The sequence below is a fragment of the Channa argus genome, unplaced genomic scaffold (genome assembly GCF_033026475.1).
Source record: "Channa argus isolate prfri unplaced genomic scaffold, Channa argus male v1.0 Contig027, whole genome shotgun sequence".
Taxonomy (NCBI): domain Eukaryota; kingdom Metazoa; phylum Chordata; class Actinopteri; order Anabantiformes; family Channidae; genus Channa; species Channa argus.
Genome location: NW_027125246.1, coordinates 217,441 through 241,600, shown reverse-complemented (window position 1 = coordinate 241,600; position 24,160 = coordinate 217,441).

Sequence of the window (24,160 nt, the reverse complement as noted above, 5' to 3'; positions counted from 1 at the left end):
CATATTTGCTCATTCGGCCTGAAAATGCTTTTAAGCGCATAAAAACTTACACTCTTGATTTCTGGCTAAATAAAAGCTGTTGCAATGATATTTCCATGCTGAACTGAGTTGTTCTGGCTCAAATATGAAGGCAAACCCACTTTCCTTTCAGTATTTTGCTGCATTTGGCAGAAACAGGCATATTTGCTCATTCGGCCTGAAAATGCTTTTAAGCGCATAAAAACTTACACTCTTGATTTCTGGCTAAATAAAAGCTGTTGCAATGATATTTCCATGCTGAACTGAGTTGTTCTGGCTCAAATATGAAGGCAAACCCACTTTCCTTTCAGTATTTTGCTGCATTTGGCAGAAACAGGCATATTTGCTCATTCGGCCTGAAAATGCTTTTAAGCGCATAAAAACTTACACTCTTGATTTCTGGCTAAATAAAAGCTGTTGCAATGATATTTCCATGCTGAACTGAGTTGTTCTGGCTCAAATATGAAGGCAAACCCACTTTCCTTTCAGTATTTTGCTGCATTTGGCAGAAACAGGCATATTTGCTCATTCGGCCTGAAAATGCTTTTAAGCGCATAAAAACTTACACTCTTGATTTCTGGCTAAATAAAAGCTGTTGCAATGATATTTCCATGCTGAACTGAGTTGTTCTGGCTCAAATATGAAGGCAAACCCACTTTCCTTTCAGTATTTTGCTGCATTTGGCAGAAACAGGCATATTTGCTCATTCGGCCTGAAAATGCTTTTAAGCGCATAAAAACTTACACTCTTGATTTCTGGCTAAATAAAAGCTGTTGCAATGATATTTCCATGCTGAACTGAGTTGTTCTGGCTCAAATATGAAGGCAAACCCACTTTCCTTTCAGTATTTTGCTGCATTTGGCAGAAACAGGCATATTTGCTCATTCGGCCTGAAAATGCTTTTAAGCGCATAAAAACTTACACTCTTGATTTCTGGCTAAATAAAAGCTGTTGCAATGATATTTCCATGCTGAACTGAGTTGTTCTGGCTCAAATATGAAGGCAAACCCACTTTCCTTTCAGTATTTTGCTGCATTTGGCAGAAACAGGCATATTTGCTCATTCGGCCTGAAAATGCTTTTAAGCGCATAAAAACTTACACTCTTGATTTCTGGCTAAATAAAAGCTGTTGCAATGATATTTCCATGCTGAACTGAGTTGTTCTGGCTCAAATATGAAGGCAAACCCACTTTCCTTTCAGTATTTTGCTGCATTTGGCAGAAACAGGCATATTTGCTCATTCGGCCTGAAAATGCTTTTAAGCGCATAAAAACTTACACTCTTGATTTCTGGCTAAATAAAAGCTGTTGCAATGATATTTCCATGCTGAACTGAGTTGTTCTGGCTCAAATATGAAGGCAAACCCACTTTCCTTTCAGTATTTTGCTGCATTTGGCAGAAACAGGCATATTTGCTCATTCGGCCTGAAAATGCTTTTAAGCGCATAAAAACTTACACTCTTGATTTCTGGCTAAATAAAAGCTGTTGCAATGATATTTCCATGCTGAACTGAGTTGTTCTGGCTCAAATATGAAGGCAAACCCACTTTCCTTTCAGTATTTTGCTGCATTTGGCAGAAACAGGCATATTTGCTCATTCGGCCTGAAAATGCTTTTAAGCGCATAAAAACTTACACTCTTGATTTCTGGCTAAATAAAAGCTGTTGCAATGATATTTCCATGCTGAACTGAGTTGTTCTGGCTCAAATATGAAGGCAAACCCACTTTCCTTTCAGTATTTTGCTGCATTTGGCAGAAACAGGCATATTTGCTCATTCGGCCTGAAAATGCTTTTAAGCGCATAAAAACTTACACTCTTGATTTCTGGCTAAATAAAAGCTGTTGCAATGATATTTCCATGCTGAACTGAGTTGTTCTGGCTCAAATATGAAGGCAAACCCACTTTCCTTTCAGTATTTTGCTGCATTTGGCAGAAACAGGCATATTTGCTCATTCGGCCTGAAAATGCTTTTAAGCGCATAAAAACTTACACTCTTGATTTCTGGCTAAATAAAAGCTGTTGCAATGATATTTCCATGCTGAACTGAGTTGTTCTGGCTCAAATATGAAGGCAAACCCACTTTCCTTTCAGTATTTTGCTGCATTTGGCAGAAACAGGCATATTTGCTCATTCGGCCTGAAAATGCTTTTAAGCGCATAAAAACTTACACTCTTGATTTCTGGCTAAATAAAAGCTGTTGCAATGATATTTCCATGCTGAACTGAGTTGTTCTGGCTCAAATATGAAGGCAAACCCACTTTCCTTTCAGTATTTTGCTGCATTTGGCAGAAACAGGCATATTTGCTCATTCGGCCTGAAAATGCTTTTAAGCGCATAAAAACTTACACTCTTGATTTCTGGCTAAATAAAAGCTGTTGCAATGATATTTCCATGCTGAACTGAGTTGTTCTGGCTCAAATATGAAGGCAAACCCACTTTCCTTTCAGTATTTTGCTGCATTTGGCAGAAACAGGCATATTTGCTCATTCGGCCTGAAAATGCTTTTAAGCGCATAAAAACTTACACTCTTGATTTCTGGCTAAATAAAAGCTGTTGCAATGATATTTCCATGCTGAACTGAGTTGTTCTGGCTCAAATATGAAGGCAAACCCACTTTCCTTTCAGTATTTTGCTGCATTTGGCAGAAACAGGCATATTTGCTCATTCGGCCTGAAAATGCTTTTAAGCGCATAAAAACTTACACTCTTGATTTCTGGCTAAATAAAAGCTGTTGCAATGATATTTCCATGCTGAACTGAGTTGTTCTGGCTCAAATATGAAGGCAAACCCACTTTCCTTTCAGTATTTTGCTGCATTTGGCAGAAACAGGCATATTTGCTCATTCGGCCTGAAAATGCTTTTAAGCGCATAAAAACTTACACTCTTGATTTCTGGCTAAATAAAAGCTGTTGCAATGATATTTCCATGCTGAACTGAGTTGTTCTGGCTCAAATATGAAGGCAAACCCACTTTCCTTTCAGTATTTTGCTGCATTTGGCAGAAACAGGCATATTTGCTCATTCGGCCTGAAAATGCTTTTAAGCGCATAAAAACTTACACTCTTGATTTCTGGCTAAATAAAAGCTGTTGCAATGATATTTCCATGCTGAACTGAGTTGTTCTGGCTCAAATATGAAGGCAAACCCACTTTCCTTTCAGTATTTTGCTGCATTTGGCAGAAACAGGCATATTTGCTCATTCGGCCTGAAAATGCTTTTAAGCGCATAAAAACTTACACTCTTGATTTCTGGCTAAATAAAAGCTGTTGCAATGATATTTCCATGCTGAACTGAGTTGTTCTGGCTCAAATATGAAGGCAAACCCACTTTCCTTTCAGTATTTTGCTGCATTTGGCAGAAACAGGCATATTTGCTCATTCGGCCTGAAAATGCTTTTAAGCGCATAAAAACTTACACTCTTGATTTCTGGCTAAATAAAAGCTGTTGCAATGATATTTCCATGCTGAACTGAGTTGTTCTGGCTCAAATATGAAGGCAAACCCACTTTCCTTTCAGTATTTTGCTGCATTTGGCAGAAACAGGCATATTTGCTCATTCGGCCTGAAAATGCTTTTAAGCGCATAAAAACTTACACTCTTGATTTCTGGCTAAATAAAAGCTGTTGCAATGATATTTCCATGCTGAACTGAGTTGTTCTGGCTCAAATATGAAGGCAAACCCACTTTCCTTTCAGTATTTTGCTGCATTTGGCAGAAACAGGCATATTTGCTCATTCGGCCTGAAAATGCTTTTAAGCGCATAAAAACTTACACTCTTGATTTCTGGCTAAATAAAAGCTGTTGCAATGATATTTCCATGCTGAACTGAGTTGTTCTGGCTCAAATATGAAGGCAAACCCACTTTCCTTTCAGTATTTTGCTGCATTTGGCAGAAACAGGCATATTTGCTCATTCGGCCTGAAAATGCTTTTAAGCGCATAAAAACTTACACTCTTGATTTCTGGCTAAATAAAAGCTGTTGCAATGATATTTCCATGCTGAACTGAGTTGTTCTGGCTCAAATATGAAGGCAAACCCACTTTCCTTTCAGTATTTTGCTGCATTTGGCAGAAACAGGCATATTTGCTCATTCGGCCTGAAAATGCTTTTAAGCGCATAAAAACTTACACTCTTGATTTCTGGCTAAATAAAAGCTGTTGCAATGATATTTCCATGCTGAACTGAGTTGTTCTGGCTCAAATATGAAGGCAAACCCACTTTCCTTTCAGTATTTTGCTGCATTTGGCAGAAACAGGCATATTTGCTCATTCGGCCTGAAAATGCTTTTAAGCGCATAAAAACTTACACTCTTGATTTCTGGCTAAATAAAAGCTGTTGCAATGATATTTCCATGCTGAACTGAGTTGTTCTGGCTCAAATATGAAGGCAAACCCACTTTCCTTTCAGTATTTTGCTGCATTTGGCAGAAACAGGCATATTTGCTCATTCGGCCTGAAAATGCTTTTAAGCGCATAAAAACTTACACTCTTGATTTCTGGCTAAATAAAAGCTGTTGCAATGATATTTCCATGCTGAACTGAGTTGTTCTGGCTCAAATATGAAGGCAAACCCACTTTCCTTTCAGTATTTTGCTGCATTTGGCAGAAACAGGCATATTTGCTCATTCGGCCTGAAAATGCTTTTAAGCGCATAAAAACTTACACTCTTGATTTCTGGCTAAATAAAAGCTGTTGCAATGATATTTCCATGCTGAACTGAGTTGTTCTGGCTCAAATATGAAGGCAAACCCACTTTCCTTTCAGTATTTTGCTGCATTTGGCAGAAACAGGCATATTTGCTCATTCGGCCTGAAAATGCTTTTAAGCGCATAAAAACTTACACTCTTGATTTCTGGCTAAATAAAAGCTGTTGCAATGATATTTCCATGCTGAACTGAGTTGTTCTGGCTCAAATATGAAGGCAAACCCACTTTCCTTTCAGTATTTTGCTGCATTTGGCAGAAACAGGCATATTTGCTCATTCGGCCTGAAAATGCTTTTAAGCGCATAAAAACTTACACTCTTGATTTCTGGCTAAATAAAAGCTGTTGCAATGATATTTCCATGCTGAACTGAGTTGTTCTGGCTCAAATATGAAGGCAAACCCACTTTCCTTTCAGTATTTTGCTGCATTTGGCAGAAACAGGCATATTTGCTCATTCGGCCTGAAAATGCTTTTAAGCGCATAAAAACTTACACTCTTGATTTCTGGCTAAATAAAAGCTGTTGCAATGATATTTCCATGCTGAACTGAGTTGTTCTGGCTCAAATATGAAGGCAAACCCACTTTCCTTTCAGTATTTTGCTGCATTTGGCAGAAACAGGCATATTTGCTCATTCGGCCTGAAAATGCTTTTAAGCGCATAAAAACTTACACTCTTGATTTCTGGCTAAATAAAAGCTGTTGCAATGATATTTCCATGCTGAACTGAGTTGTTCTGGCTCAAATATGAAGGCAAACCCACTTTCCTTTCAGTATTTTGCTGCATTTGGCAGAAACAGGCATATTTGCTCATTCGGCCTGAAAATGCTTTTAAGCGCATAAAAACTTACACTCTTGATTTCTGGCTAAATAAAAGCTGTTGCAATGATATTTCCATGCTGAACTGAGTTGTTCTGGCTCAAATATGAAGGCAAACCCACTTTCCTTTCAGTATTTTGCTGCATTTGGCAGAAACAGGCATATTTGCTCATTCGGCCTGAAAATGCTTTTAAGCGCATAAAAACTTACACTCTTGATTTCTGGCTAAATAAAAGCTGTTGCAATGATATTTCCATGCTGAACTGAGTTGTTCTGGCTCAAATATGAAGGCAAACCCACTTTCCTTTCAGTATTTTGCTGCATTTGGCAGAAACAGGCATATTTGCTCATTCGGCCTGAAAATGCTTTTAAGCGCATAAAAACTTACACTCTTGATTTCTGGCTAAATAAAAGCTGTTGCAATGATATTTCCATGCTGAACTGAGTTGTTCTGGCTCAAATATGAAGGCAAACCCACTTTCCTTTCAGTATTTTGCTGCATTTGGCAGAAACAGGCATATTTGCTCATTCGGCCTGAAAATGCTTTTAAGCGCATAAAAACTTACACTCTTGATTTCTGGCTAAATAAAAGCTGTTGCAATGATATTTCCATGCTGAACTGAGTTGTTCTGGCTCAAATATGAAGGCAAACCCACTTTCCTTTCAGTATTTTGCTGCATTTGGCAGAAACAGGCATATTTGCTCATTCGGCCTGAAAATGCTTTTAAGCGCATAAAAACTTACACTCTTGATTTCTGGCTAAATAAAAGCTGTTGCAATGATATTTCCATGCTGAACTGAGTTGTTCTGGCTCAAATATGAAGGCAAACCCACTTTCCTTTCAGTATTTTGCTGCATTTGGCAGAAACAGGCATATTTGCTCATTCGGCCTGAAAATGCTTTTAAGCGCATAAAAACTTACACTCTTGATTTCTGGCTAAATAAAAGCTGTTGCAATGATATTTCCATGCTGAACTGAGTTGTTCTGGCTCAAATATGAAGGCAAACCCACTTTCCTTTCAGTATTTTGCTGCATTTGGCAGAAACAGGCATATTTGCTCATTCGGCCTGAAAATGCTTTTAAGCGCATAAAAACTTACACTCTTGATTTCTGGCTAAATAAAAGCTGTTGCAATGATATTTCCATGCTGAACTGAGTTGTTCTGGCTCAAATATGAAGGCAAACCCACTTTCCTTTCAGTATTTTGCTGCATTTGGCAGAAACAGGCATATTTGCTCATTCGGCCTGAAAATGCTTTTAAGCGCATAAAAACTTACACTCTTGATTTCTGGCTAAATAAAAGCTGTTGCAATGATATTTCCATGCTGAACTGAGTTGTTCTGGCTCAAATATGAAGGCAAACCCACTTTCCTTTCAGTATTTTGCTGCATTTGGCAGAAAGCAGGCATTGCATTCGGCCTGAAAATGCTTTTAAGCGCATAAAAACTTACACTCTTGATTTCTGGCTAAATAAAAGCTGTTGCAATGATATTTCCATGCTGAACTGAGTTGTTCTGGCTCAAATATGAAGGCAAACCCACTTTCCTTTCAGTATTTTGCTGCATTTGGCAGAAACAGGCATATTTGCTCATTCGGCCTGAAAATGCTTTTAAGCGCATAAAAACTTACACTCTTGATTTCTGGCTAAATAAAAGCTGTTGCAATGATATTTCCATGCTGAACTGAGTTGTTCTGGCTCAAATATGAAGGCAAACCCACTTTCCTTTCAGTATTTTGCTGCATTTGGCAGAAACAGGCATATTTGCTCATTCGGCCTGAAAATGCTTTTAAGCGCATAAAAACTTACACTCTTGATTTCTGGCTAAATAAAAGCTGTTGCAATGATATTTCCATGCTGAACTGAGTTGTTCTGGCTCAAATATGAAGGCAAACCCACTTTCCTTTCAGTATTTTGCTGCATTTGGCAGAAACAGGCATATTTGCTCATTCGGCCTGAAAATGCTTTTAAGCGCATAAAAACTTACACTCTTGATTTCTGGCTAAATAAAAGCTGTTGCAATGATATTTCCATGCTGAACTGAGTTGTTCTGGCTCAAATATGAAGGCAAACCCACTTTCCTTTCAGTATTTTGCTGCATTTGGCAGAAACAGGCATATTTGCTCATTCGGCCTGAAAATGCTTTTAAGCGCATAAAAACTTACACTCTTGATTTCTGGCTAAATAAAAGCTGTTGCAATGATATTTCCATGCTGAACTGAGTTGTTCTGGCTCAAATATGAAGGCAAACCCACTTTCCTTTCAGTATTTTGCTGCATTTGGCAGAAACAGGCATATTTGCTCATTCGGCCTGAAAATGCTTTTAAGCGCATAAAAACTTACACTCTTGATTTCTGGCTAAATAAAAGCTGTTGCAATGATATTTCCATGCTGAACTGAGTTGTTCTGGCTCAAATATGAAGGCAAACCCACTTTCCTTTCAGTATTTTGCTGCATTTGGCAGAAACAGGCATATTTGCTCATTCGGCCTGAAAATGCTTTTAAGCGCATAAAAACTTACACTCTTGATTTCTGGCTAAATAAAAGCTGTTGCAATGATATTTCCATGCTGAACTGAGTTGTTCTGGCTCAAATATGAAGGCAAACCCACTTTCCTTTCAGTATTTTGCTGCATTTGGCAGAAACAGGCATATTTGCTCATTCGGCCTGAAAATGCTTTTAAGCGCATAAAAACTTACACTCTTGATTTCTGGCTAAATAAAAGCTGTTGCAATGATATTTCCATGCTGAACTGAGTTGTTCTGGCTCAAATATGAAGGCAAACCCACTTTCCTTTCAGTATTTTGCTGCATTTGGCAGAAACAGGCATATTTGCTCATTCGGCCTGAAAATGCTTTTAAGCGCATAAAAACTTACACTCTTGATTTCTGGCTAAATAAAAGCTGTTGCAATGATATTTCCATGCTGAACTGAGTTGTTCTGGCTCAAATATGAAGGCAAACCCACTTTCCTTTCAGTATTTTGCTGCATTTGGCAGAAACAGGCATATTTGCTCATTCGGCCTGAAAATGCTTTTAAGCGCATAAAAACTTACACTCTTGATTTCTGGCTAAATAAAAGCTGTTGCAATGATATTTCCATGCTGAACTGAGTTGTTCTGGCTCAAATATGAAGGCAAACCCACTTTCCTTTCAGTATTTTGCTGCATTTGGCAGAAACAGGCATATTTGCTCATTCGGCCTGAAAATGCTTTTAAGCGCATAAAAACTTACACTCTTGATTTCTGGCTAAATAAAAGCTGTTGCAATGATATTTCCATGCTGAACTGAGTTGTTCTGGCTCAAATATGAAGGCAAACCCACTTTCCTTTCAGTATTTTGCTGCATTTGGCAGAAACAGGCATATTTGCTCATTCGGCCTGAAAATGCTTTTAAGCGCATAAAAACTTACACTCTTGATTTCTGGCTAAATAAAAGCTGTTGCAATGATATTTCCATGCTGAACTGAGTTGTTCTGGCTCAAATATGAAGGCAAACCCACTTTCCTTTCAGTATTTTGCTGCATTTGGCAGAAACAGGCATATTTGCTCATTCGGCCTGAAAATGCTTTTAAGCGCATAAAAACTTACACTCTTGATTTCTGGCTAAATAAAAGCTGTTGCAATGATATTTCCATGCTGAACTGAGTTGTTCTGGCTCAAATATGAAGGCAAACCCACTTTCCTTTCAGTATTTTGCTGCATTTGGCAGAAACAGGCATATTTGCTCATTCGGCCTGAAAATGCTTTTAAGCGCATAAAAACTTACACTCTTGATTTCTGGCTAAATAAAAGCTGTTGCAATGATATTTCCATGCTGAACTGAGTTGTTCTGGCTCAAATATGAAGGCAAACCCACTTTCCTTTCAGTATTTTGCTGCATTTGGCAGAAACAGGCATATTTGCTCATTCGGCCTGAAAATGCTTTTAAGCGCATAAAAACTTACACTCTTGATTTCTGGCTAAATAAAAGCTGTTGCAATGATATTTCCATGCTGAACTGAGTTGTTCTGGCTCAAATATGAAGGCAAACCCACTTTCCTTTCAGTATTTTGCTGCATTTGGCAGAAACAGGCATATTTGCTCATTCGGCCTGAAAATGCTTTTAAGCGCATAAAAACTTACACTCTTGATTTCTGGCTAAATAAAAGCTGTTGCAATGATATTTCCATGCTGAACTGAGTTGTTCTGGCTCAAATATGAAGGCAAACCCACTTTCCTTTCAGTATTTTGCTGCATTTGGCAGAAACAGGCATATTTGCTCATTCGGCCTGAAAATGCTTTTAAGCGCATAAAAACTTACACTCTTGATTTCTGGCTAAATAAAAGCTGTTGCAATGATATTTCCATGCTGAACTGAGTTGTTCTGGCTCAAATATGAAGGCAAACCCACTTTCCTTTCAGTATTTTGCTGCATTTGGCAGAAACAGGCATATTTGCTCATTCGGCCTGAAAATGCTTTTAAGCGCATAAAAACTTACACTCTTGATTTCTGGCTAAATAAAAGCTGTTGCAATGATATTTCCATGCTGAACTGAGTTGTTCTGGCTCAAATATGAAGGCAAACCCACTTTCCTTTCAGTATTTTGCTGCATTTGGCAGAAACAGGCATATTTGCTCATTCGGCCTGAAAATGCTTTTAAGCGCATAAAAACTTACACTCTTGATTTCTGGCTAAATAAAAGCTGTTGCAATGATATTTCCATGCTGAACTGAGTTGTTCTGGCTCAAATATGAAGGCAAACCCACTTTCCTTTCAGTATTTTGCTGCATTTGGCAGAAACAGGCATATTTGCTCATTCGGCCTGAAAATGCTTTTAAGCGCATAAAAACTTACACTCTTGATTTCTGGCTAAATAAAAGCTGTTGCAATGATATTTCCATGCTGAACTGAGTTGTTCTGGCTCAAATATGAAGGCAAACCCACTTTCCTTTCAGTATTTTGCTGCATTTGGCAGAAACAGGCATATTTGCTCATTCGGCCTGAAAATGCTTTTAAGCGCATAAAAACTTACACTCTTGATTTCTGGCTAAATAAAAGCTGTTGCAATGATATTTCCATGCTGAACTGAGTTGTTCTGGCTCAAATATGAAGGCAAACCCACTTTCCTTTCAGTATTTTGCTGCATTTGGCAGAAACAGGCATATTTGCTCATTCGGCCTGAAAATGCTTTTAAGCGCATAAAAACTTACACTCTTGATTTCTGGCTAAATAAAAGCTGTTGCAATGATATTTCCATGCTGAACTGAGTTGTTCTGGCTCAAATATGAAGGCAAACCCACTTTCCTTTCAGTATTTTGCTGCATTTGGCAGAAACAGGCATATTTGCTCATTCGGCCTGAAAATGCTTTTAAGCGCATAAAAACTTACACTCTTGATTTCTGGCTAAATAAAAGCTGTTGCAATGATATTTCCATGCTGAACTGAGTTGTTCTGGCTCAAATATGAAGGCAAACCCACTTTCCTTTCAGTATTTTGCTGCATTTGGCAGAAACAGGCATATTTGCTCATTCGGCCTGAAAATGCTTTTAAGCGCATAAAAACTTACACTCTTGATTTCTGGCTAAATAAAAGCTGTTGCAATGATATTTCCATGCTGAACTGAGTTGTTCTGGCTCAAATATGAAGGCAAACCCACTTTCCTTTCAGTATTTTGCTGCATTTGGCAGAAACAGGCATATTTGCTCATTCGGCCTGAAAATGCTTTTAAGCGCATAAAAACTTACACTCTTGATTTCTGGCTAAATAAAAGCTGTTGCAATGATATTTCCATGCTGAACTGAGTTGTTCTGGCTCAAATATGAAGGCAAACCCACTTTCCTTTCAGTATTTTGCTGCATTTGGCAGAAACAGGCATATTTGCTCATTCGGCCTGAAAATGCTTTTAAGCGCATAAAAACTTACACTCTTGATTTCTGGCTAAATAAAAGCTGTTGCAATGATATTTCCATGCTGAACTGAGTTGTTCTGGCTCAAATATGAAGGCAAACCCACTTTCCTTTCAGTATTTTGCTGCATTTGGCAGAAACAGGCATATTTGCTCATTCGGCCTGAAAATGCTTTTAAGCGCATAAAAACTTACACTCTTGATTTCTGGCTAAATAAAAGCTGTTGCAATGATATTTCCATGCTGAACTGAGTTGTTCTGGCTCAAATATGAAGGCAAACCCACTTTCCTTTCAGTATTTTGCTGCATTTGGCAGAAACAGGCATATTTGCTCATTCGGCCTGAAAATGCTTTTAAGCGCATAAAAACTTACACTCTTGATTTCTGGCTAAATAAAAGCTGTTGCAATGATATTTCCATGCTGAACTGAGTTGTTCTGGCTCAAATATGAAGGCAAACCCACTTTCCTTTCAGTATTTTGCTGCATTTGGCAGAAACAGGCATATTTGCTCATTCGGCCTGAAAATGCTTTTAAGCGCATAAAAACTTACACTCTTGATTTCTGGCTAAATAAAAGCTGTTGCAATGATATTTCCATGCTGAACTGAGTTGTTCTGGCTCAAATATGAAGGCAAACCCACTTTCCTTTCAGTATTTTGCTGCATTTGGCAGAAACAGGCATATTTGCTCATTCGGCCTGAAAATGCTTTTAAGCGCATAAAAACTTACACTCTTGATTTCTGGCTAAATAAAAGCTGTTGCAATGATATTTCCATGCTGAACTGAGTTGTTCTGGCTCAAATATGAAGGCAAACCCACTTTCCTTTCAGTATTTTGCTGCATTTGGCAGAAACAGGCATATTTGCTCATTCGGCCTGAAAATGCTTTTAAGCGCATAAAAACTTACACTCTTGATTTCTGGCTAAATAAAAGCTGTTGCAATGATATTTCCATGCTGAACTGAGTTGTTCTGGCTCAAATATGAAGGCAAACCCACTTTCCTTTCAGTATTTTGCTGCATTTGGCAGAAACAGGCATATTTGCTCATTCGGCCTGAAAATGCTTTTAAGCGCATAAAAACTTACACTCTTGATTTCTGGCTAAATAAAAGCTGTTGCAATGATATTTCCATGCTGAACTGAGTTGTTCTGGCTCAAATATGAAGGCAAACCCACTTTCCTTTCAGTATTTTGCTGCATTTGGCAGAAACAGGCATATTTGCTCATTCGGCCTGAAAATGCTTTTAAGCGCATAAAAACTTACACTCTTGATTTCTGGCTAAATAAAAGCTGTTGCAATGATATTTCCATGCTGAACTGAGTTGTTCTGGCTCAAATATGAAGGCAAACCCACTTTCCTTTCAGTATTTTGCTGCATTTGGCAGAAACAGGCATATTTGCTCATTCGGCCTGAAAATGCTTTTAAGCGCATAAAAACTTACACTCTTGATTTCTGGCTAAATAAAAGCTGTTGCAATGATATTTCCATGCTGAACTGAGTTGTTCTGGCTCAAATATGAAGGCAAACCCACTTTCCTTTCAGTATTTTGCTGCATTTGGCAGAAACAGGCATATTTGCTCATTCGGCCTGAAAATGCTTTTAAGCGCATAAAAACTTACACTCTTGATTTCTGGCTAAATAAAAGCTGTTGCAATGATATTTCCATGCTGAACTGAGTTGTTCTGGCTCAAATATGAAGGCAAACCCACTTTCCTTTCAGTATTTTGCTGCATTTGGCAGAAACAGGCATATTTGCTCATTCGGCCTGAAAATGCTTTTAAGCGCATAAAAACTTACACTCTTGATTTCTGGCTAAATAAAAGCTGTTGCAATGATATTTCCATGCTGAACTGAGTTGTTCTGGCTCAAATATGAAGGCAAACCCACTTTCCTTTCAGTATTTTGCTGCATTTGGCAGAAACAGGCATATTTGCTCATTCGGCCTGAAAATGCTTTTAAGCGCATAAAAACTTACACTCTTGATTTCTGGCTAAATAAAAGCTGTTGCAATGATATTTCCATGCTGAACTGAGTTGTTCTGGCTCAAATATGAAGGCAAACCCACTTTCCTTTCAGTATTTTGCTGCATTTGGCAGAAACAGGCATATTTGCTCATTCGGCCTGAAAATGCTTTTAAGCGCATAAAAACTTACACTCTTGATTTCTGGCTAAATAAAAGCTGTTGCAATGATATTTCCATGCTGAACTGAGTTGTTCTGGCTCAAATATGAAGGCAAACCCACTTTCCTTTCAGTATTTTGCTGCATTTGGCAGAAACAGGCATATTTGCTCATTCGGCCTGAAAATGCTTTTAAGCGCATAAAAACTTACACTCTTGATTTCTGGCTAAATAAAAGCTGTTGCAATGATATTTCCATGCTGAACTGAGTTGTTCTGGCTCAAATATGAAGGCAAACCCACTTTCCTTTCAGTATTTTGCTGCATTTGGCAGAAACAGGCATATTTGCTCATTCGGCCTGAAAATGCTTTTAAGCGCATAAAAACTTACACTCTTGATTTCTGGCTAAATAAAAGCTGTTGCAATGATATTTCCATGCTGAACTGAGTTGTTCTGGCTCAAATATGAAGGCAAACCCACTTTCCTTTCAGTATTTTGCTGCATTTGGCAGAAACAGGCATATTTGCTCATTCGGCCTGAAAATGCTTTTAAGCGCATAAAAACTTACACTCTTGATTTCTGGCTAAATAAAAGCTGTTGCAATGATATTTCCATGCTGAACTGAGTTGTTCTGGCTCAAATATGAAGGCAAACCCACTTTCCTTTCAGTATTTTGCTGCATTTGGCAGAAACAGGCATATTTGCTCATTCGGCCTGAAAATGCTTTTAAGCGCATAAAAACTTACACTCTTGATTTCTGGCTAAATAAAAGCTGTTGCAATGATATTTCCATGCTGAACTGAGTTGTTCTGGCTCAAATATGAAGGCAAACCCACTTTCCTTTCAGTATTTTGCTGCATTTGGCAGAAACAGGCATATTTGCTCATTCGGCCTGAAAATGCTTTTAAGCGCATAAAAACTTACACTCTTGATTTCTGGCTAAATAAAAGCTGTTGCAATGATATTTCCATGCTGAACTGAGTTGTTCTGGCTCAAATATGAAGGCAAACCCACTTTCCTTTCAGTATTTTGCTGCATTTGGCAGAAACAGGCATATTTGCTCATTCGGCCTGAAAATGCTTTTAAGCGCATAAAAACTTACACTCTTGATTTCTGGCTAAATAAAAGCTGTTGCAATGATATTTCCATGCTGAACTGAGTTGTTCTGGCTCAAATATGAAGGCAAACCCACTTTCCTTTCAGTATTTTGCTGCATTTGGCAGAAACAGGCATATTTGCTCATTCGGCCTGAAAATGCTTTTAAGCGCATAAAAACTTACACTCTTGATTTCTGGCTAAATAAAAGCTGTTGCAATGATATTTCCATGCTGAACTGAGTTGTTCTGGCTCAAATATGAAGGCAAACCCACTTTCCTTTCAGTATTTTGCTGCATTTGGCAGAAACAGGCATATTTGCTCATTCGGCCTGAAAATGCTTTTAAGCGCATAAAAACTTACACTCTTGATTTCTGGCTAAATAAAAGCTGTTGCAATGATATTTCCATGCTGAACTGAGTTGTTCTGGCTCAAATATGAAGGCAAACCCACTTTCCTTTCAGTATTTTGCTGCATTTGGCAGAAACAGGCATATTTGCTCATTCGGCCTGAAAATGCTTTTAAGCGCATAAAAACTTACACTCTTGATTTCTGGCTAAATAAAAGCTGTTGCAATGATATTTCCATGCTGAACTGAGTTGTTCTGGCTCAAATATGAAGGCAAACCCACTTTCCTTTCAGTATTTTGCTGCATTTGGCAGAAACAGGCATATTTGCTCATTCGGCCTGAAAATGCTTTTAAGCGCATAAAAACTTACACTCTTGATTTCTGGCTAAATAAAAGCTGTTGCAATGATATTTCCATGCTGAACTGAGTTGTTCTGGCTCAAATATGAAGGCAAACCCACTTTCCTTTCAGTATTTTGCTGCATTTGGCAGAAACAGGCATATTTGCTCATTCGGCCTGAAAATGCTTTTAAGCGCATAAAAACTTACACTCTTGATTTCTGGCTAAATAAAAGCTGTTGCAATGATATTTCCATGCTGAACTGAGTTGTTCTGGCTCAAATATGAAGGCAAACCCACTTTCCTTTCAGTATTTTGCTGCATTTGGCAGAAACAGGCATATTTGCTCATTCGGCCTGAAAATGCTTTTAAGCGCATAAAAACTTACACTCTTGATTTCTGGCTAAATAAAAGCTGTTGCAATGATATTTCCATGCTGAACTGAGTTGTTCTGGCTCAAATATGAAGGCAAACCCACTTTCCTTTCAGTATTTTGCTGCATTTGGCAGAAACAGGCATATTTGCTCATTCGGCCTGAAAATGCTTTTAAGCGCATAAAAACTTACACTCTTGATTTCTGGCTAAATAAAAGCTGTTGCAATGATATTTCCATGCTGAACTGAGTTGTTCTGGCTCAAATATGAAGGCAAACCCACTTTCCTTTCAGTATTTTGCTGCATTTGGCAGAAACAGGCATATTTGCTCATTCGGCCTGAAAATGCTTTTAAGCGCATAAAAACTTACACTCTTGATTTCTGGCTAAATAAAAGCTGTTGCAATGATATTTCCATGCTGAACTGAGTTGTTCTGGCTCAAATATGAAGGCAAACCCACTTTCCTTTCAGTATTTTGCTGCATTTGGCAGAAACAGGCATATTTGCTCATTCGGCCTGAAAATGCTTTTAAGCGCATAAAAACTTACACTCTTGATTTCTGGCTAAATAAAAGCTGTTGCAATGATATTTCCATGCTGAACTGAGTTGTTCTGGCTCAAATATGAAGGCAAACCCACTTTCCTTTCAGTATTTTGCTGCATTTGGCAGAAACAGGCATATTTGCTCATTCGGCCTGAAAATGCTTTTAAGCGCATAAAAACTTACACTCTTGATTTCTGGCTAAATAAAAGCTGTTGCAATGATATTTCCATGCTGAACTGAGTTGTTCTGGCTCAAATATGAAGGCAAACCCACTTTCCTTTCAGTATTTTGCTGCATTTGGCAGAAACAGGCATATTTGCTCATTCGGCCTGAAAATGCTTTTAAGCGCATAAAAACTTACACTCTTGATTTCTGGCTAAATAAAAGCTGTTGCAATGATATTTCCATGCTGAACTGAGTTGTTCTGGCTCAAATATGAAGGCAAACCCACTTTCCTTTCAGTATTTTGCTGCATTTGGCAGAAACAGGCATATTTGCTCATTCGGCCTGAAAATGCTTTTAAGCGCATAAAAACTTACACTCTTGATTTCTGGCTAAATAAAAGCTGTTGCAATGATATTTCCATGCTGAACTGAGTTGTTCTGGCTCAAATATGAAGGCAAACCCACTTTCCTTTCAGTATTTTGCTGCATTTGGCAGAAACAGGCATATTTGCTCATTCGGCCTGAAAATGCTTTTAAGCGCATAAAAACTTACACTCTTGATTTCTGGCTAAATAAAAGCTGTTGCAATGATATTTCCATGCTGAACTGAGTTGTTCTGGCTCAAATATGAAGGCAAACCCACTTTCCTTTCAGTATTTTGCTGCATTTGGCAGAAACAGGCATATTTGCTCATTCGGCCTGAAAATGCTTTTAAGCGCATAAAAACTTACACTCTTGATTTCTGGCTAAATAAAAGCTGTTGCAATGATATTTCCATGCTGAACTGAGTTGTTCTGGCTCAAATATGAAGGCAAACCCACTTTCCTTTCAGTATTTTGCTGCATTTGGCAGAAACAGGCATATTTGCTCATTCGGCCTGAAAATGCTTTTAAGCGCATAAAAACTTACACTCTTGATTTCTGGCTAAATAAAAGCTGTTGCAATGATATTTCCATGCTGAACTGAGTTGTTCTGGCTCAAATATGAAGGCAAACCCACTTTCCTTTCAGTATTTTGCTGCATTTGGCAGAAACAGGCATATTTGCTCATTCGGCCTGAAAATGCTTTTAAGCGCATAAAAACTTACACTCTTGATTTCTGGCTAAATAAAAGCTGTTGCAATGATATTTCCATGCTGAACTGAGTTGTTCTGGCTCAAATATGAAGGCAAACCCACTTTCCTTTCAGTATTTTGCTGCATTTGGCAGAAACAGGCATATTTGCTCATTCGGCCTGAAAATGCTTTTAAGCGCATAAAAACTTACACTCTTGATTTCTGGCTAAATAAAAGCTGTTGCAATGATATTTCCATGCTGAACTGAGTTGTTCTGGCTCAAATATGAAGGCAAACCCACTTTCCTTTCAGTATTTTGCTGCATTTGGCAGAAACAGGCATATTTGCTCATTCGGCCTGAAAATGCTTTTAAGCGCATAAAAACTTACACTCTTGATTTCTGGCTAAATAAAAGCTGTTGCAATGATATTTCCATGCTGAACTGAGTTGTTCTGGCTCAAATATGAAGGCAAACCCACTTTCCTTTCAGTATTTTGCTGCATTTGGCAGAAACAGGCATATTTGCTCATTCGGCCTGAAAATGCTTTTAAGCGCATAAAAACTTACACTCTTGATTTCTGGCTAAATAAAAGCTGTTGCAATGATATTTCCATGCTGAACTGAGTTGTTCTGGCTCAAATATGAAGGCAAACCCACTTTCCTTTCAGTATTTTGCTGCATTTGGCAGAAACAGGCATATTTGCTCATTCGGCCTGAAAATGCTTTTAAGCGCATAAAAACTTACACTCTTGATTTCTGGCTAAATAAAAGCTGTTGCAATGATATTTCCATGCTGAACTGAGTTGTTCTGGCTCAAATATGAAGGCAAACCCACTTTCCTTTCAGTATTTTGCTGCATTTGGCAGAAACAGGCATATTTGCTCATTCGGCCTGAAAATGCTTTTAAGCGCATAAAAACTTACACTCTTGATTTCTGGCTAAATAAAAGCTGTTGCAATGATATTTCCATGCTGAACTGAGTTGTTCTGGCTCAAATATGAAGGCAAACCCACTTTCCTTTCAGTATTTTGCTGCATTTGGCAGAAACAGGCATATTTGCTCATTCGGCCTGAAAATGCTTTTAAGCGCATAAAAACTTACACTCTTGATTTCTGGCTAAATAAAAGCTGTTGCAATGATATTTCCATGCTGAACTGAGTTGTTCTGGCTCAAATATGAAGGCAAACCCACTTTCCTTTCAGTATTTTGCTGCATTTGGCAGAAACAGGCATATTTGCTCATTCGGCCTGAAAATGCTTTTAAGCGCATAAAAACTTACACTCTTGATTTCTGGCTAAATAAAAGCTGTTGCAATGATATTTCCATGCTGAACTGAGTTGTTCTGGCTCAAATATGAAGGCAAACCCACTTTCCTTTCAGTATTTTGCTGCATTTGGCAGAAACAGGCATATTTGCTCATTCGGCCTGAAAATGCTTTTAAGCGCATAAAAACTTACACTCTTGATTTCTGGCTAAATAAAAGCTGTTGCAATGATATTTCCATGCTGAACTGAGTTGTTCTGGCTCAAATATGAAGGCAAACCCACTTTCCTTTCAGTATTTTGCTGCATTTGGCAGAAACAGGCATATTTGCTCATTCGGCCTGAAAATGCTTTTAAGCGCATAAAAACTTACACTCTTGATTTCTGGCTAAATAAAAGCTGTTGCAATGATATTTCCATGCTGAACTGAGTTGTTCTGGCTCAAATATGAAGGCAAACCCACTTTCCTTTCAGTATTTTGCTGCATTTGGCAGAAACAGGCATATTTGCTCATTCGGCCTGAAAATGCTTTTAAGCGCATAAAAACTTACACTCTTGATTTCTGGCTAAATAAAAGCTGTTGCAATGATATTTCCATGCTGAACTGAGTTGTTCTGGCTCAAATATGAAGGCAAACCCACTTTCCTTTCAGTATTTTGCTGCATTTGGCAGAAACAGGCATATTTGCTCATTCGGCCTGAAAATGCTTTTAAGCGCATAAAAACTTACACTCTTGATTTCTGGCTAAATAAAAGCTGTTGCAATGATATTTCCATGCTGAACTGAGTTGTTCTGGCTCAAATATGAAGGCAAACCCACTTTCCTTTCAGTATTTTGCTGCATTTGGCAGAAACAGGCATATTTGCTCATTCGGCCTGAAAATGCTTTTAAGCGCATAAAAACTTACACTCTTGATTTCTGGCTAAATAAAAGCTGTATGCAATGATATTTCCATGCTGAACTGAGTTGTTCTGGCTCAAATATGAAGGCAAACCCACTTTCCTTTCAGTATTTTGCTGCATTTGGCAGAAACAGGCATATTTGCTCATTCGGCCTGAAAATGCTTTTAAGCGCATAAAAACTTACACTCTTGATTTCTGGCTAAATAAAAGCTGTTGCAATGATATTTCCATGCTGAACTGAGTTGTTCTGGCTCAAATATGAAGGCAAACCCACTTTCCTTTCAGTATTTTGCTGCATTTGGCAGAAACAGGCATATTTGCTCATTCGGCCTGAAAATGCTTTTAAGCGCATAAAAACTTACACTCTTGATTTCTGGCTAAATAAAAGCTGTTGCAATGATATTTCCATGCTGAACTGAGTTGTTCTGGCTCAAATATGAAGGCAAACCCACTTTCCTTTCAGTATTTTGCTGCATTTGGCAGAAACAGGCATATTTGCTCATTCGGCCTGAAAATGCTTTTAAGCGCATAAAAACTTACACTCTTGATTTCTGGCTAAATAAAAGCTGTTGCAATGATATTTCCATGCTGAACTGAGTTGTTCTGGCTCAAATATGAAGGCAAACCCACTTTCCTTTCAGTATTTTGCTGCATTTGGCAGAAACAGGCATATTTGCTCATTCGGCCTGAAAATGCTTTTAAGCGCATAAAAACTTACACTCTTGATTTCTGGCTAAATAAAAGCTGTTGCAATGATATTTCCATGCTGAACTGAGTTGTTCTGGCTCAAATATGAAGGCAAACCCACTTTCCTTTCAGTATTTTGCTGCATTTGGCAGAAACAGGCATATTTGCTCATTCGGCCTGAAAATGCTTTTAAGCGCATAAAAACTTACACTCTTGATTTCTGGCTAAATAAAAGCTGTTGCAATGATATTTCCATGCTGAACTGAGTTGTTCTGGCTCAAATATGAAGGCAAACCCACTTTCCTTTCAGTATTTTGCTGCATTTGGCAGAAACAGGCATATTTGCTCATTCGGCCTGAAAATGCTTTTAAGCGCATAAAAACTTACACTCTTGATTTCTGGCTAAATAAAAGCTGTTGCAATGATATTTCCATGCTGAACTGAGTTGTTCTGGCTCAAATATGAAGGCAAACCCACTTTCCTTTCAGTATTTTGCTGCATTTGGCAGAAACAGGCATATTTGCTCATTCGGCCTGAAAATGCTTTTAAGCGCATAAAAACTTACACTCTTGATTTCTGGCTAAATAAAAGCTGTTGCAATGATATTTCCATGCTGAACTGAGTTGTTCTGGCTCAAATATGAAGGCAAACCCACTTTCCTTTCAGTATTTTGCTGCATTTGGCAGAAACAGGCATATTTGCTCATTCGGCCTGAAAATGCTTTTAAGCGCATAAAAACTTACACTCTTGATTTCTGGCTAAATAAAAGCTGTTGCAATGATATTTCCATGCTGAACTGAGTTGTTCTGGCTCAAATATGAAGGCAAACCCACTTTCCTTTCAGTATTTTGCTGCATTTGGCAGAAACAGGCATATTTGCTCATTCGGCCTGAAAATGCTTTTAAGCGCATAAAAACTTACACTCTTGATTTCTGGCTAAATAAAAGCTGTTGCAATGATATTTCCATGCTGAACTGAGTTGTTCTGGCTCAAATATGAAGGCAAACCCACTTTCCTTTCAGTATTTTGCTGCATTTGGCAGAAACAGGCATATTTGCTCATTCGGCCTGAAAATGCTTTTAAGCGCATAAAAACTTACACTCTTGATTTCTGGCTAAATAAAAGCTGTTGCAATGATATTTCCATGCTGAACTGAGTTGTTCTGGCTCAAATATGAAGGCAAACCCACTTTCCTTTCAGTATTTTGCTGCATTTGGCAGAAACAGGCATATTTGCTCATTCGGCCTGAAAATGCTTTTAAGCGCATAAAAACTTACACTCTTGATTTCTGGCTAAATAAAAGCTGTTGCAATGATATTTCCATGCTGAACTGAGTTGTTCTGGCTCAAATATGAAGGCAAACCCACTTTCCTTTCAGTATTTTGCTGCATTTGGCAGAAACAGGCATATTTGCTCATTCGGCCTGAAAATGCTTTTAAGCGCATAAAAACTTACACTCTTGATTTCTGGCTAAATAAAAGCTGTTGCAATGATATTTCCATGCTGAACTGAGTTGTTCTGGCTCAAATATGAAGGCAAACCCACTTTCCTTTCAGTATTTTGCTGCATTTGGCAGAAACAGGCATATTTGCTCATTCGGCCTGAAAATGCTTTTAAGCGCATAAAAACTTACACTCTTGATTTCTGGCTAAATAAAAGCTGTTGCAATGATATTTCCATGCTGAACTGAGTTGTTCTGGCTCAAATATGAAGGCAAACCCACTTTCCTTTCAGTATTTTGCTGCATTTGGCAGAAACAGGCATATTTGCTCATTCGGCCTGAAAATGCTTTTAAGCGCATAAAAACTTACACTCTTGATTTCTGGCTAAATAAAAGCTGTTGCAATGATATTTCCATGCTGAACTGAGTTGTTCTGGCTCAAATATGAAGGCAAACCCACTTTCCTTTCAGTATTTTGCTGCATTTGGCAGAAACAGGCATATTTGCTCATTCGGCCTGAAAATGCTTTTAAGCGCATAAAAACTTACACTCTTGATTTCTGGCTAAATAAAAGCTGTTGCAATGATATTTCCATGCTGAACTGAGTTGTTCTGGCTCAAATATGAAGGCAAACCCACTTTCCTTTCAGTATTTTGCTGCATTTGGCAGAAACAGGCATATTTGCTCATTCGGCCTGAAAATGCTTTTAAGCGCATAAAAACTTACACTCTTGATTTCTGGCTAAATAAAAGCTGTTGCAATGATATTTCCATGCTGAACTGAGTTGTTCTGGCTCAAATATGAAGGCAAACCCACTTTCCTTTCAGTATTTTGCTGCATTTGGCAGAAACAGGCATATTTGCTCATTCGGCCTGAAAATGCTTTTAAGCGCATAAAAACTTACACTCTTGATTTCTGGCTAAATAAAAGCTGTTGCAATGATATTTCCATGCTGAACTGAGTTGTTCTGGCTCAAATATGAAGGCAAACCCACTTTCCTTTCAGTATTTTGCTGCATTTGGCAGAAACAGGCATATTTGCTCATTCGGCCTGAAAATGCTTTTAAGCGCATAAAAACTTACACTCTTGATTTCTGGCTAAATAAAAGCTGTTGCAATGATATTTCCATGCTGAACTGAGTTGTTCTGGCTCAAATATGAAGGCAAACCCACTTTCCTTTCAGTATTTTGCTGCATTTGGCAGAAACAGGCATATTTGCTCATTCGGCCTGAAAATGCTTTTAAGCGCATAAAAACTTACACTCTTGATTTCTGGCTAAATAAAAGCTGTTGCAATGATATTTCCATGCTGAACTGAGTTGTTCTGGCTCAAATATGAAGGCAAACCCACTTTCCTTTCAGTATTTTGCTGCATTTGGCAGAAACAGGCATATTTGCTCATTCGGCCTGAAAATGCTTTTAAGCGCATAAAAACTTACACTCTTGATTTCTGGCTAAATAAAAGCTGTTGCAATGATATTTCCATGCTGAACTGAGTTGTTCTGGCTCAAATATGAAGGCAAACCCACTTTCCTTTCAGTATTTTGCTGCATTTGGCAGAAACAGGCATATTTGCTCATTCGGCCTGAAAATGCTTTTAAGCGCATAAAAACTTACACTCTTGATTTCTGGCTAAATAAAAGCTGTTGCAATGATATTTCCATGCTGAACTGAGTTGTTCTGGCTCAAATATGAAGGCAAACCCACTTTCCTTTCAGTATTTTGCTGCATTTGGCAGAAACAGGCATATTTGCTCATTCGGCCTGAAAATGCTTTTAAGCGCATAAAAACTTACACTCTTGATTTCTGGCTAAATAAAAGCTGTTGCAATGATATTTCCATGCTGAACTGAGTTGTTCTGGCTCAAATATGAAGGCAAACCCACTTTCCTTTCAGTATTTTGCTGCATTTGGCAGAAACAGGCATATTTGCTCATTCGGCCTGAAAATGCTTTTAAGCGCATAAAAACTTACACTCTTGATTTCTGGCTAAATAAAAGCTGTTGCAATGATATTTCCATGCTGAACTGAGTTGTTCTGGCTCAAATATGAAGGCAAACCCACTTTCCTTTCAGTATTTTGCTGCATTTGGCAGAAACAGGCATATTTGCTCATTCGGCCTGAAAATGCTTTTAAGCGCATAAAAACTTACACTCTTGATTTCTGGCTAAATAAAAGCTGTTGCAATGATATTTCCATGCTGAACTGAGTTGTTCTGGCTCAAATATGAAGGCAAACCCACTTTCCTTTCAGTATTTTGCTGCATTTGGCAGAAACAGGCATATTTGCTCATTCGGCCTGAAAATGCTTTTAAGCGCATAAAAACTTACACTCTTGATTTCTGGCTAAATAAAAGCTGTTGCAATGATATTTCCATGCTGAACTGAGTTGTTCTGGCTCAAATATGAAGGCA